Source organism: Mauremys reevesii, linkage group 2, assembly GCF_016161935.1.
Source record: "Mauremys reevesii isolate NIE-2019 linkage group 2, ASM1616193v1, whole genome shotgun sequence".
NCBI lineage: Eukaryota > Metazoa > Chordata > Testudines > Geoemydidae > Mauremys > Mauremys reevesii.
The window spans coordinates 164,482,292-164,495,713 of NC_052624.1; positions in this window are offsets into that span (position 1 = coordinate 164,482,292).

A 13,422-nucleotide genomic window follows, 5' to 3' on the forward strand; every position below is an offset into this window, starting at 1 on the left:
GCTTGTGTACTTGTATACCCGTATTCACCAATAAGTTGTGCAGACTTCTGCTGGCATAAGCAGGGGTTCAGGGCTCACACCAAGAGAGAGTCCACTTGTAGGAAACTTGCAGTAGCACAAGGTGCCTCTGTACTCAAAGGCATACACTCCCAAATTGAAAAGCATGGCCTAGATACAGGGAAGATAAATTGATTCATCTCCTGGGGACATCTCTGGTCCAGGTCTTATGAAGCTTTGTCTGCAAATTAAGTGTCCAAATCCCAAATATGCTTGTCTTTGCTGGGTATGAATTTCCATAAAGGTCTAGCAGCCAATATGGTGACTCAAGCTCCTGAAATCTGATCCTGCAGATCTTCCACAGTGGTAGGTTCATGCCATTGCAGACTACGGAATCTGGCCTATGTCTCAGTACAAAACAGTCTTGAACAACAACAACAAGGTCATCATCACTATCTTTGTAGCTAAAACTTGTATTTGTAACTAATTTTCAGTGAAGATGTAGCTTTTAATCATAGTCCCAGCAGTAAAGTGGTTTCTTTTCCAATTCACCTCCTGAACTGCACTAAGCCCCAAGAATGTGACATATATGATACTTGGGAAAGACAGCACAGAAAAAGCATTAACTGCTAGAAACAGTGTCATTAACTCAGGTCATGATCATTTCTCTTGATGATGCAATGCTCCTCATTTTGTTCTGATTAACTACAACTATTGTCACATGATGATGATTCAGATGAAGTCTGAAAAAGCAATTGAACACTTCCCAAAAGTTAGCTCTTCTGTAAATGACATTTCAGTCCCCATTCAACTCATTCACCAGTACTGGGGGGAGGGAAGTGAGAGGGGAGTCTCTGAGGTAGTCATTGAGTTAGCTTTTTGTTTCTTTCTTTGTATTCCACACATCCCTAATTCTAGACCCATCGAATGAGGGACAGATGGTTTCCATCATACTGTCTTCTCGCGGGATGCCTGGTGTGTAATTCCCCTGTAACATTTTTTTTCAGTGAGAATGTTAGATGTTTGTCATTTTCCATCAGGTGAGTATATCAGCAATTTGTCATTCTTTGTCTTTATTATAACCTGAACTTTTTGTTTTCTTTAACAGTAAAGTCCTTGACCCAGTTTAACACAGAGGATCAATCTTTGACATGCCGTTTCACAGCATTTTAAAAATTATGAACTGAGGAGCCTCTTCAATGTGGAGTATAAACTTTGTAAATTATTGTATATTAGTTCACCTTTTGCATTAGAGCATTGCCAAAATGGGTGAGGGGGGAGTTTAAATGCACTTATAAGAGCAAATGTGTTAAAGCTTGACTAGAAAATTAAACCAAAAGATCCCCGTGACTTTCATTTACAGCAGAAGGCATTTTTTCTCTTTTTTCTTTTCATTCAAACCTGTATATATATATGCTACTACACATATATAGCTAAACCATACTGAATTTAATTGACAGTGTGATTATCCCCATATTGCACATGGAGAGAGTGCAGCAAAGTGACTTGCCCAGGGGCACACAATGAGTTCATTCCAGAGCTGAGATGAGAACTCAGAAGGTCTTGACTTCTAGCCAATGCTTAATCCCCGAACCACATTGCTTTACTTTAATTTAATAAAACAAAAATGATTAAGAAACAAGGAAAGAAGAGGTGCCAAAGATAAAAGCTTATGATAATTTTTTTCTAAGGCTTAATTGGAATCTGAAAATAGACTCAAGCAAGAAACACGAAGTTTCAAACCATTACAAGATCAGTACAAACTCTCACTGGATGATCATAACCTTAATGCATGGCACTGCTTCTAGCAATTTGAGAGCTGTTTTTCCTGTATAAAGTCTTTTGCATGTATCCCACCCTCCACAACCTTGGGGTTCTGTGCAATTCTAACTGCCTTTCTTACACTGTAGCCTGTTCAGAGAGCATGAATGAGCCTCGAAAGGTTTGATTATGTGTTCAAAAGTTTTAAATCCACAAGCTTTGAACTTTTTAAAGCAAAGTCCTCCTCTCTCAGCTGTATAATAGTCTTTCTTTAATACTGATATCCCCACTTTAGTACTGTGAACTGACCCAGCTTTGGTTTTTCCAGACATTTTGGCATCTTTATTTTTCTTACTGCAGCAAGCACAGCATTAACATCTGCAAAGCAGAGATTACAGTCATGCATCATATTGATATTTTTTTCGTAGAGTGCTGGTGTTCCTTCAAAAATCCTTCCCTTGTGACATATTCTATGAAGGAACTAACATGTCTGCAGGCAACAGACAACCTTGAGGCACTTCCACTGCTGTTCAGAAGTAATTAATGATGTCTTCTTCTCACCCTGTTCTTGACACAGATATACATTTTACCTCTTGTAATATAGACATGTAGTTTTTGTTCTAAAGAGAGAATCTTTCACTTAGATGTTTTCATGTACAATTATTTCTCTAAACTTTATAGTCCTTATTGATCAAAACTAAAGCCTTCATCAATAAACAGAGCAGTACTTTTGTGGTAGGCATTAAAATATTTGTGTATCCTTAACCATATCAGAGAAATCTATCTGATAATGATTCACTTGGACCCGAATTTAGCTTGATATCCTGCCATCTCTTTCAGTTTGAGATTCACTTGACTTCTAATGATTTCTTTAATTACTTTGTTGACATAGTATAATCATCTGTATCTGGGAATGCCTCCCAATTTTGGAATTATCAGTCTTTTGTGAATGACTTTGGTTCTTTGGGATTCTGCTATATGCCTTTTTATTGGTCTGTTTTGCTCTCTTTTGCTTTCAAAGCTTTGTAATTAAATGACTGTTGAACTACATTAGACTACTGTTTAGTAATAAGATAGATCTTTTATCCTTTGCTAAATGGATGACAACAATTTTTGAGATGCAATTTGCTCCATAGATGCAAAAATATGTTTGTGTCATTTCAGAAAATGTATTCAAAAGCAGACAATACATCAATCCCTTGAAACGAATTCAAACAGTCAAATATACAGCACAATGGATGCAACACTAGTATGATGCAAGTAGTAGACAAGTTTATGAATACTTTAGGAAACAAAATGATGACATGCTGAATGGCCTAAACAAAAAGCTCTGAGGCTAAAATATAATTTTTCAGATGGAGCCGCAGTAGTTACTCTTGAGTATGCAAGTCATGTCTGGGTGGAGGCGGGGAAAGAAGTTATAGACTCACATACAGGATGGCCTGTTTAACTATTCTGTTGCTCTTCAAGAGAAACTGGTTTAACTGCAGAGGGTATTATTGGAGAAGTATGAAATATTAAGCCCTGAATCCTCAGAAGCTGAATTTGGATCCAAGGCTTGATATATTTTCTGAAGTTAGGGTGGGGAACAAAGTTTGCACATTGTGGGAGATTTGTGAACCACTGACTTTGTTCTCTTTCGACCAGCTGGCCTCATTCTATTCCTATAACCAGCCTTTCATATGCCATTATAACTGCTTTCCCTGTCGCTAACAAGACCATACTTACTGTTGCTATAATCAACAAAGGGAAGGAGAGCAATGCCATCTTCTGCTTTTGCTTAGTGATGGTTGTCTTTGCAGGAGTCTTGAAAATGTTATAGATGGCTGTACCCCCATTCTGAATCTCCAGAAGGCTGCCAGGTATAACCACTTCTTTGACGGGGGGAGGGAAGCTGAGGGCAGGATCTGCCATGATTTTCCTATAAGGCAGGAGAGGGAAACAGAGTTCAGTTCTGCGCTAGGGGATTGATATAAGGTGCTGAGCATTCTGGCCCCCATGGTTACTTAACTTTGAGAGCATGACTGGTTCCATTAATTTAAATGGGATTATACATGTGCTTAAAACAAAGAATGTACTTAACAGCTTTGCTGTATCAATGCAAGTTTGCTCACCACCCTGTAGGATTGAGCCCTAAACCGCAATGGCACCTGTAGCTCTCACTTAGTAATCCAACAGCCACTGTGAAACCCTCAAACTTCCTTAGCAATTGTGAACCATTAGGTAGGGTGGTGCAAAGATTGTGGGAGATATCTGTATTTTTTAATGAATATTTTATGTACCTTTGCCTGCTTGGTTTACATGTGGTTACAAAGAATTTACTTAATCCTTGAAGGCAGACAGTGGGTGTAGATGGCCCAGTACACTGGTATTTAATTGAAAAGGTATCAAGACATACCCATATTATTCAAGTCCAAGGGGACACAACCAAGCAAAAGTCTATTGACTTGCTAACTGGTGTATTGACCTGTAACAACTACAGAGGACTGGAGATTGGAAAAATCCCAAAGGAAAGACAGGAAGAGACAAAGGTGTTAGAATCTGTTCCAAGGAAGACTCTCACAAAGAAAAGGGAGCAGACTAGAACCTGAGGACAAGACTGGGCAGGAGGGGAGGGAATGCAGAAGAATCCTGAGATGCCTGGAAGACACTAAGACCCAAGGGACTTTCAGGAGGGCTAAGGGAAACTCAGGTAGGGTTTTTTGTGCAGGGGTTAATTTTTCCAGGGAGCTGTATATCTTTTGTGCTGTGTCTATGAAGAAAGTGTGTGGATCTAGAACTCCTTTACAAAGTCTGTGTATTATGTACTTTAACTGCTAAGAGATGGAGTGAGAAACCAAAATCCGGAAGATCCTTAGCTACAGTGGAATTCTGCATAAGCTGCAGGGGACACCTAGTGGGTCAGCAGTGATCTTGGGAACTGGTGCAGCTAGACTGTAGGGTCCCACAACCAAGAAAGGGACTCTGTATCTCCCTGAAAGTACAGATATAGAGATAGTGTCTGAACACTGCTCAGCTCATCTAGATGCGATTATATCGATCCCCGAATGAGCTCCTGTCGACTCCGGAACTCCACCAACCCCAACGGCGGTAGCGGAGTCGACATGAGGAGCCGCGGACGTCGATCCCGCGCCGTGAGGACGGTAGGTAATTCGATCTAAGATACTTCTACTTCAGCTACGTTATTCACGTAGCTGAAGTTGCGTATCTTAGATCGATTTCCCCCTGTAGTGTAGACCAGCCCTCAGAGTCAATATGCTTAAAAGCCTGTGAGATCCACAAAATTAGGTCCAGTACATGGGTTTAGGTGAGTGCTCACAAGGGGGAGTTTAGCTAGGGCTGTAACATCTGTTCATAGTATTTTAATCTACAGTTTGTCTTGTTTGTTTGTTTTTAAAAGGGGTGAATGTGTGACTTTTGGTTTTTCATTTTCTAACTAGCTTTAATAGAAGAGAAACCTCAAAAAATCTAGTAAGAAATTTTTAAGGTTCTTTATTTACTCTTCTAGCCTAGATTTGATAAAACCTATTCAAAGATGACTGCAACGTTTGAGAGTTTTCCTGTCCTGATTTCAAGCTATGTAAATAACTGATTTTTCAGTTCGCTGGCAGTTTTATTTTGAACATGTTAAAAAAAAAAAAGGAAATATTTTGATTTTAGAGGAGATTTTGGTTTTAGTTTTGGTCTACCAAAACAGTTAGATGGAATCAATACAAATTAATGTAACCTTTTGGTTGACCTGCATCTGCATTTTCCTCTAGAAAATTTTTTTCTATTAACATTTTTGCCCAAATCTAGTCCCAGTGCCCTCTTAGGACAGAGGAGGGTAAAGACACTACCCTGCGGATTGGAGACTGCCTGTCCTCACATGAGAAGAGCGGGAAGCAAATTCTTGCCATGCCACCAGAGGCCCTGGGAAGCACCTTTGTGAACAGGTGGTGATGGGATCACTTTGAAAATGTAAACTGCCATGTAACTACATTAAAGGGCAATGGATCTCCTACTTAAAAAGATGTCCACATGTGTTTGGTAATGATTTAGATCACTCTCGTTCACTGGCACAAATTCTGTGGTGTAGTTTTCTAATTCAGCATGAATGTTCAGATACAAACTCCTTCTGCAATATGAGGAGTTGAGGATCATGCCATGTATTGTCTTAAAAGCAGGTTCCCCAAGATTTGCAGTAAGGTCTCATACTTGATGTCTGACCTTGATAGCAGTTTCTATAATAACTACTTCCTCCAGTTTGCTAACAAAAGGAAGAAATGTACTCAGAGTGGCAGCCCGACAATGCTCTAATTCTTAATTTTGCTAAAGTGCCTTTGGCCTTGATATGGAGTAATGGTGTGACTTTTGTTCACAGTGATGCCAAGATATTCTTAGATGTAAAACTGGCACCCTTCCCTGCAGAAAAAAAAGGTGAAAGAATCGTTAGCAAAGAATGATGTTATAGAAAACATAACTTTGTTTCCAGAGTGCTAATTAAATGATCCTTTATTACCTTTTTTAAAATTTATTTATCTTCTTTAATGTTTTTGCTTGCCTTTATAAGCAAAGCTTATAAGGATTTAAGCAAATATCTAAATGTATCTGCCCATCAGTTGTTCTCCAGTTAACACCTTCTCCATTGCTGCTCCTCCGAATTTGGAAAAAATAAAATGCAACTTTTTTTATTTTCATACTGATATGCCATAAATCCATATTTTAGTGGCCCCAATGTTAATGATACAGGATAAACATTTCAAAAGCATGTAAGTGAAAATCAATGAGATTCTCAATCACTTAGTCCCATTGTCAATCCAAGCCTAAGGCACTGTGACACTCAGCATGACAACGTCTAACTTTTTGGGTTCCTAGAAAATCACAGGAACAACGTTGTGATTCACAATGTCTATGTTAGGTGCCTAAGCTGCTATACTATGAATCTGGAGAGAGGTGCCTTAGGCTGGGAGCCACAGAAGCCAGTACACTGGGTGGCTCTCTTTATAAGCTAGCTGATGGGAGATGCTGATGAGAGGGGTATATCCTAGGCCCTGTCACTGTCACAAACATAGGAACCTAAGCCCAGGCTTTAAAGAAACACTGATATCTGCTAGTGATTCATATCTCCTGGAGCCAGTGGCTTAAGTGCCTAATATGTTGGAAGTTTTTTGACAATGGGTTAGGCAGGTGCACAGAGTGGCCAGTGGAGGAGGCGCCGATCTTAAACTTTTAGCCCAACTCACCTGAGATGTGGGAAACTCAGGTTCAGTTCCCCTCCCTCTGCCTGAGGGAAGAAAAAGGATTTGAACTGTGGTCTCTCAGCTTTGAGGAGAATGTTCTTACCACTGGGCAACAGGATATTCTGATGTGGGCCTCCCTCGGCTACTCCTGCTGATGTTGTTCCATTGTGTATAAACAGTAAGAATCATTGGAGCAGGGGGACTCTGCTCTGGGTCTCCTGCCACTCAAGGGGTGCCCAAATCATCAGGCTACAGACAGGGGCGGCTCTAGGAATTTGCCGCCCCAAGCACTGCAGGCAGGCTTCCTCCGGGGGTTTGCCTGCGGAGGGTCCGCTGGTCCCGCAGCTTCGTCAGACCTGCCACAGGCGTGCCCCCGCGGTGCCGGCAGAGCACCCCCCGCAGCTTGCCGCCCCAAGCACGTGCTTGACGTGCTGGGGCCTGGAGCCGCCCCTGACTACAGAGTCATTCTCACTCCATCTCTAGCCCAGTGGTTCTAATTATCTAATCCAAAGTGGAACAGCTTCAAAGAGGGAGTATCAAAGTATCTCATAGCATCTCAGAGAGGGAAATTTACCTGCGTGTCCCATATCCCAGGTGAGTACTCTAGTGCCTGAGCTAAGAGTTATAAAGTGAGCACTATTACCACCACCCTCCTCCTCTGGCCAGTTATCTGGAAGGTGTGTGCTGAAGCTCCCACACAGTGCAAGTCAGGTGGACAAATGCCTATGTTCCCTGGTTTGTGAATCACTTTGGGGCTTAGGAAGAAGGATAGGCAACTGGACTTGGAGAGTGAGGCTGCAGCACACATGCTCAAAGGCAGAGACTTAGCTGCCTAGGGAAATTTTATTCTGAAAAATTTAGGGGCCCAGTGAGTTAAGGGACCTACAGGGCTAGGATGGAGTTTTGTGAATTACAGTGGAGCTTAAATCTGAGATTTAGGTGCGTAAGTATGTTTTTGTGAATCTGGGTCTTAGTGTTAGGTGCTTGATCCTGAGCCCATTGGAATAAAGAGTGCAATGTTCTTGTGTACTTCACTGGTGCAGGATCAGGCCCATACAGTACTGGACTAGGATTCAGGAGAGACCTGTTCTAGTCCCAGTTCCTCCACTGGTCTGTTGTGAACATCAGTTCCCTCCCTATGCCTCAGTATCCCAAATAGGGATTCTGGTACTGACTTCCTTTGTAAAGGGCTTTTGAAATCTACTTTGAAAAGTGCTATATAAGACTTAAGTATTATTTATGGCTAAAGGATTTTGGGCAAGTAATTAGAATCTCTGTGCCTCTAACAACTATGTCTACACTGAAGCTGGGTACACAGTTTCTAGATTGAATAGACCTACTTGTGTTAACTCTGGTTGAGCTATTATGCTAAAAATAGAAGTGTAGCTGCAGTGGGGTGAGCTACCGAAGGGGCAGCTGCCCTAGGTATGTACTTAGGTGGCCTATCCTGCCACTCATGCTGCCTCAGCTACACTGCTGTTCCTAGTGCACTAGTTTGGTATATAGCCACTCATGGCTATATATACCAGAAATTCAGTGTAGCTATACCTAAAGTGTGAAACAGAGGTGATAATGTTTACCTGCTTCACAGGGATGACCTGAGGCTTGACTTAGTGTTCGTAAAGCACTTTGAATCTTCAGATAAAAAGCATTACTGTATATGGAGTGTTATTACCAAGAGACTTTGGATTTAATAGTATGCTAATCTCTCTTGTTAGCATGGATAAATAAACTGAAGTTACATACTTATATTGCACAACCTGTGGACTTTAAACAGAACCAAATCTATTTTGTTCTCTTGGGAATGTTACATCTCTTTCCTGAAATGTTTAAATTTTGTCTCAAATTAAACATATTTAGGTCTCAGGATGTGAGTAACATTCATAATTAAGTACAATAACTTTTAATATAACTTATTAGCTGAAAATGTCTGAAGAGGACAGAAGATTTTACTTAAAGCAAATACTAACAAAACTAGGCTGGGATCATGGAATTAAACACTGTGTCATGCATTAAGAGCAACCTTAATTCTAGCATTTTCTAGCTGTAACCCTTCTGCAAGGTGGAGTTGGCAGCAACAAAGGCTAGGTTTGATATCTAGGGGTGCCTCATAACAAAACAAAACAGAACGGGCTCAGGGCCCCACCCAATAATCTGGGAAAATTTAACACCACCCCTGGGTACCTCTGAGAGGCAATACATCCCTTCTCACAAGCACTGTGTCTGTGTATAGCAAAGAAAACTTAATAAAAAGGGGGAAAGAACAAAGCATTAATTGGGGAAAACACCACAACCATGATTTGAAAGCATATGACCATGAGCAAACACCCATGGTGGTGGACAGTGTCCTTTGCCTCAGTTTCTGACCTTCCATTGTGAAAGTCTAACAAATAAATGTTCCTTTAACATGCCACTGCCTTTTCTCACCAAAGCATCCCATTCACAGCTGCTGTCCTTGGTCAGTGAAGACCCAGAGTTCAGAGGTGCATTCGTATAGGTTCACTCTCACCTGGGGTAAGGGGGAAGCATTGAGCTGTACCTCAGCTGCTGCGCTGCAGCTGGGCTCACAGTTGCCACCATCCGTTCTGCTGCCTTTACCCGCTGTTGCTGTCCCCTGTGGTGAGTCATGTTCTGAGGTTCCACCACTCAGTGATCTCAGCAGGTAGTGAGGAATCTCACTGCTAGTGCAGTGTCTGCATCTGCAACACTGTCCCATATCAGGTCTATGGCTCAGCACATGGTTATCAGATATTTCACCCCTAATGATCACTGAACAAAAGAAGGACTCTCAACTGAATCTGATCAGCTCTTCTTTAAACAGCAGAGAGGGGAGGATCAAATGCTGTCTAGGATTCCTTAGGCAGAGCTCTCCCACACTATCTCTCTCCTTCACTGGGATTTGGCATCCCCATCCCCTGGTTAATGAGCGAGGAACACTTTAGGGTGACCCCCTCAGTCAGTCAGGCTAAGTACAGTTATGCTGCCCTTTACTCATGCAATAAGGATAACATTTCATTACCCCTTCACTTGATAATAAAGAGATTTGTAACCCAATACCATCCAAAAGTGATCATTTTGGCAAACCAGCTCCATCATGCTGTGAACCTAGGCAGAGTAGGTGGTGTCTGTGCAAATACAGTCTGTTCTTCAAATCTTTTCCCCAAGCTAATTACTAGATGTCAGAGGAGAGCTCATTCAGACCCTGCTTACATAACTTTGCAATACTTGACTTTGAAACCATAACAACCTTCTTTTAGAATTGGTGTCTTAATTAGCTGGGGAGCTAACTCAGTTGATTGAAGGCTTTCACTCAGCCTTCTAAATGTCAAGCAGCACATTTCTAAGTATAACTGACTTTAAAATACTCGAAGGTATTGAGTAATGTCTGAGCGTCAAAAGAACACTTCTAAGTGAGACAAACATAGTGTATTGGATTGGACATTGAAAGGTTCATTTTAGGTTCACCTGCTGCCTATTGATCATAAGAGCCTAACTTTGCTTGGTGTTGTCAGTAATGTGAAGGAGGCACATAGAGCAGGCTATCCGATAGGAGACTTTAGTATCTGGTTAAATCTGCTCTAATGTCTGCCCGTCATTTGGTGGGTGCACCAGGGGGCAGGGAGGGCAGTGTTGTTAGACCCCATGTGCAAAGTCAAAACAGGAGGAAAACCTTTGTTATGAAGAGTGGCATGAAGCTCAGATAAGTGGAGTGCAGCTCCTGTTGTATCACGTAAGACAAGCTCCATTTTGGCTTCCCTGGTGGAACTGCTACAGGATGACCATGAAGGTCTCAGTTCCAGTGTCAGATCCAGTGATGTGTGGGATGCAAACATGAGTCTAGACACCAGATGGGCGACTTCACATATTAGTTAAGTCTGTTTTAGTATCTGGCCACCCCTTGGTGGGCACAGAAAGTATTTCTTCTCAAGGCTTGAATTTAACATTAAATGTGCTTGGTTAGTCTGATAGGTAACCCCACTCAAGGCAGTTTTTCTGAGGCTAAGGAGTGACTATCCTTATGTGGGCTTCTGCAGTGTTGGTTTGAGACTTTTTCTATGACCCCTCCATCTTCAGGGTGGGTTATTTGTTGAGCTGAGCCCTAAGCTGGGAGAGATGCAACAGCACACATGCTGGAGCAGATTCAGAAATTACTACAGGAAGGAAAAGAGTCCTAATTTAATTTTTAAAATACTTGTTTTGGTCCATTTGAGTCATTGGTTGTCTGCAATACTTTATGATGTGCCAGTAAGAGCAGCTAGAGGATTTCCTAAGAGGATATTCAGACTCATTCTGCAGAGGTGAACTTAATAGTAAGGACATAAAATGGCTTGAAAAATTCAAACAGGTTCATCTTTTGATTTGAGACATGCAGAGTCTTGGCTAGCATGACACTTTAAAATGAAATAGCTTAATGCAGCAAAGAATAACCAAACACCATGACACCTGCTTTATTAGCTTTAAAACATAAATTAATCAATTGTAAAATTAGGAACATATTATGGGGCATATGAGGGATTGCAAAAATCTACACAAGTTCCAAATATGAATCTAAAACCATTCATGCTGGTGTGTTCCTAGCCTCACTAAATCAGAGAAAATGAGTTTTATGAACAATCCACCAGATGGGAAAATGTTCACATACCACAAAATGTTGATCAGATTTATTTGAAAAGCAAGCCGTAACCATATGCATATGAGAGGAAGTAAAATGGATTTTCAGATACGCAATGACTGCTGTCAAGCTCGCAGCTGTGTGAATTTAATGCTGTACTGCTATTTCTACAGTAGACTTCCTTGATGCCACTTACCTGTTTGCCAGCTAGTATGATTAATATTGATTCAGTTTTACAAGCAATTAAATTGAAAGAAATAAACAACCTTTTTATTGGATTTTCACTAGACAGAAGTACACATTTGGATGATATTTTTTTCTTTGAGAAACATAATATTGCAGCATCCAGAATCTTCAAGAACAGAAAGATTGCATTTATATCACAGCACCTCTATGCCTCTGGAATTTCTCATTCATCCAACACCTTAGGTCACCTCATGTTTGTTTCACTGCATTGACTCCAAGTCATCTACTGGTGTAAGAATGAAGAGTATAAATAATTACATTATTTATGAATATGTTTAGTTTATTTAATTAGTCTCTTGAGTGGTGTTCTGTTGTCTCATCTTTCTACATTTGAAGAAATGTAATCTCTGGTTGTAGATTTTAAGGGAAGGGAAGCAGCCTGATAATGGCGAGGCAAGTGGAAAGCTGTGACCACTACTACTGACAAACAAGAACTTGACATCTTATATATTTATTATTTCAGCTTCCCTCTCCATCTCACCCCCCTCCTGCTCGTTTGTCTCATCCATCTATTATGCCTGAATAGGGAGATGGAGATTGGCACAACTGATTAAAAGAGCTCTAATCTGGGAATTCAGGGGAGACTTTTTGGAGATGCTCAGGTACTCTCCATGCCTGATTCTAGTATTGAGTGGGAGGAAAATCAAGTACAAGAGGATACAACAATGGAAAAAGGAATAACAGAGGGTAGGAGAATGGACAACAAGAGGAAAGATAGTGCCGGTGCCAGTGCCACTGAGAGTAACAGATACTGGCAGTAAAATGGCTGTACCAATCCAATGAGGAATCTGGGTGAAGCTGAGTAGAAACAACTAAGATGTTTGCACAGCAATACAACGAGTCTGTGGTGGTTTTTGTTGTTGTTGTTGTCGTTTTTTTAAATGGAGGAATTAGAACGACTGATGAAGGATGTGAAACCAGATATTACAGGGCTAATGGAAACATTGTGGAATAGTATTCATGACTGGAATACAGATATTGAAGGGTATGTTCAGGAACAACAGAAATAAAGGTAAAGGTGGTAGAGTAGCATTGTACATTAATGATGAGGTACACTTTAAAGAAATTAAAAGTGATGGAGTGGATAAAACAGAATCAGTTTAGGTCAAAATCTCTTTGGGGAAGAAAGGTAGCAGAGACTCCACTGGGATATTGGTTGGGGTCTAATACAGACCCCCAGGACCCAATTTTGATATGGATAATGATCTTGTTAAATATTACTGGGAATTGTGTGTTTATGGGTGATTTTAATTTCCCATATATAATTTGGAGGTCAAGTGCAATTAATAATGGTAGGGTCCAGATATTCCTGTATGTGATAGCTGACAAATATATTGATCAAAGAGTAACCGAACCAAGAAGAGGAGGCTCCATTTTAGATTTACTATTGGAAAGTAGTGATAACCTCTTTGAGAAACTGGTTGTAGAGCTCAACCTTCATTCCAGTGATCATTAATCCAATTTAAACTAAATGGAAGAATAGAAAAAATACATCTGCAACTAGGATTCTTGATTTCAAAAGGGCAAACTTGAAGGGAATTATTTAGGGATGTAGATTGGCTGAAGAACCCAGGGATCTCAGTG